This window comes from Parus major, unplaced genomic scaffold, assembly GCF_001522545.3.
Source record: "Parus major isolate Abel unplaced genomic scaffold, Parus_major1.1 Scaffold383, whole genome shotgun sequence".
Classification (NCBI taxonomy): domain Eukaryota; kingdom Metazoa; phylum Chordata; class Aves; order Passeriformes; family Paridae; genus Parus; species Parus major.
Genome location: NW_015379303.1, coordinates 20475 through 23559, shown reverse-complemented (window position 1 = coordinate 23559; position 3085 = coordinate 20475).

Genomic DNA, 3085 nt, shown 5'->3' with positions numbered 1-3085 from the left:
CAAAAATATGGGAAATATGTCCAAACCTGAGGGGGAGGTTTTGGCTATCTTTATGGTAAAGGAGCACCCGCTCTCTGTGTCCACGGAGGAGTTTAAAAGCCTTCTATCCTGGGTACGGGTAGAATTCCCTAACTGTGGATTCACAGAAAATGTTTACCCCAAGCCTGTGGGAGAAGATAAATGTGAAAGTATATGAAAAAAACCACTCTTAGAGACGAGGCAGCAACTAAATTTCTAACGGCTTCTGCAGTGACTTATGAGGTCATCGCCAGTAAATGGGACTCTGAAACTCAGGCAAGGGACACTATGGGTCCAGAGAAACAGAAGGGTTTGTTTCAGTCAGATGTGAAATGCTTGTTACCGCACGCTGTGAAGTCTGTGCCAGCCTTCCTGAATTCTACCTTAGCAAAGAGAATGTCTAACGCTGTTGAAAGCCCGGAGAAATAACTATACAGAGACGAGGAGGCGATTCTAACACGCGGGCAGAATCTGCAAAAAGGGGGCTTAGAGCTTTTGCAAGAGTGTCTGAGTTCTTTTGCAGCTGTTCCAGCACTCGGTGTGCTGTTGCAGGCAGAAGAGGGAGGGGAAACTTCCTTGGCCGCCTGTGTGCCAGCAGCCGAGTCCCTTTCCAGCTCTAGGGGGATGGAGGGGACAGCCCTGTACCCCCCGGGAGGGTGCGGGAGGGGTCGGCCCGAGCCAGAGCGGTCCGGGACCTCCACGGGCACGGCGTCCCCTGCGCCCCGCCTGCCAGGGGTGGGCTTGGAGCCACAGCTGTCAGTCAGGGTGACGTCAGCAGTGACGCAACCACAGCCGCAGCTCCAGACCCCGCCTGCGGCACCGCCCCCAGGCACTGCAGCGGCGCTTTTAAAATGGAATTCGCTTTGCAATACAGCTGCAGCAGAGCAACAACAGCTGGAAAAAACAACAGCTTCGCCACAGAAGATGGATTCACTAGATACCACACAAAGCCAAGAGTCTTTTGAGCACAGCCATGCTCATGCACAGTTCTTTCAATCTACAAATCCTCACACAGACATGGACTCAGGGTTACAGGACATGTCAATACAAAGTCCAGCATCTTTGGAATGGTTTTAGAAAAACAGCCGAAAGGCAAAAATCAAAAGGATTGTAAGATGCATTACTGGCTAATCTGCAAATTATTGCAGTCAGTTAAGCTTCAGAGAAAAGCTCCTATGGAAGTGCCTTCAAAAATGGATCAAAAAGTTTAAAAATGTTGCATAATAGAATATATATGGATGTTCTATCTCTAATGATATCTGCTAGTTTTGTTTTTACAGAATAACATAGAAAATGATATTTTGCATCCCAAGAAATTTAAAATATTTTTCTTCAGTTTCAGTATTCCTAATACATGAAGGTTTTGAAAATGTTATCTTCTCTATACATCTACTGATAATGTAGTATTGAAATATGGAGTGATCAAGCATTAACTTTTAGTTGCCTATTTTATGATAATAGAGTAAGATTAAGTCATATTTTCATCTAATATAGATTTAGTGTTAATAGAATTCATCAAAGTTAAATTTCACTATGTTTAAGTTTTAGTGTTTTTAACTTAAGTTATATTTCATTAGAAGTTCTATTGTTTGTTATAATCTCTGCAGTTTTAGTTTTCTATTAGTTGCACAAAAAATAGTGATTGTTATTTACAAAAACTTTAAAAGTTTTTCACTTTAATTCATTTTTAGTCACTAAGACGTGAATGTTTTAAAAATATTATCTTGATTTTTTCAGACACTTACTGATGACATATTCATTGTATAATGTAAATTTATAAATTTCTATGATGAGCATTATCTATAAAGTGTTGTTGCATTTACAACCAGCTTTATCTTTGTGTCACCTTTTAGACACGTGTCATTTGAGATTTTTTTTTGTTTTCTAACTGCAGATGCATCTTGGTAAATAAGTTATGCAGCTGCTTCTATACAGAGTTTTTTTTTGTGTTAGTTTTTACTCTTTTCCTTGTTTAAGATTTGCATTTGCCTAATTCAATGTAACTTCATTATTTTAGTTTCCAGGATTCTAAGAAAATGTGTCATGGTTGAAAGTTAAGTGTTATGAAAGAAACTTCAGATTAAATTAACTGCTGAATAGTTTAATTAGTCAAGTACCTAAGACATCTGATAATTTGTTTTATACAAATGCCTTTTAAAAGTTTACAGTGTTTTTAGCATCTTATAGCTGCTGTTTTTAAACCACTTGCTTTGAAAATTACTTAAGAGACATCTTTCCAGATGAGGCCTAAGGCTCTGGCCAAGCCTTGACTTTACCTGGATGGAGAATTTACCAATAAACCCAGAAGTTTTCTGCATCAAAACAATATTCAGGTCAATTTGACTTGGCAATTAGTGGATTAATATAGCAGCTAGATTTTACAGTGAGCTTGGAAAATTGTTATCCAGACATAATTTTCCAATCTTCCATTGATTTATCAGCTGTAGCAGACTCTGGGATAAGAATATATATTTAGTACATTTAGTAATTCATATTACAGATTATTTAGATAAATTTAATATCATATATTATTAATTATGCATATTTTTAATAAGTTTTTGATTTCTGTAAAAGTGTTATTTCCTATATGTGTATTCATGTGCAAGTGTTTTAATTTGATGGTTTTTCATTGTCATAACAAAAAACCCAAATACCTTACTTAATTGCAAAAAAAAGCCAGGGGGGAACCAAGGCTATGCCTCGGAAGTATAAAAACCTTATATATCTTAAATTTTTGGAAAAAGTGTGAAGGTCTTATATCTATTACAAATAATTCCTGAACAGTCCTTTTTAAACAAGTCTGTTACAAAGCCAGTTCCATCAATTATCAGGTATTGTTCTAACAGTACTCAAGCAAAGTTGACAGAGAGTTCTTTAGCGCTGGTCAAAGGTTTAGAAGCAAGAAGATTAAAAATTAATTTCAATTAATAATTTGGAGGAAAGTCTATGTTTGTGTATTCACAGTTTCAAAGCAGAAGTAACTTCCTAGCGAAGAACATGGAAACTCATCAGCTGCAGAGACAGAGAGCCCAAAGAGCAGAAGAGCGAGAACACAGAAGTGAACTGT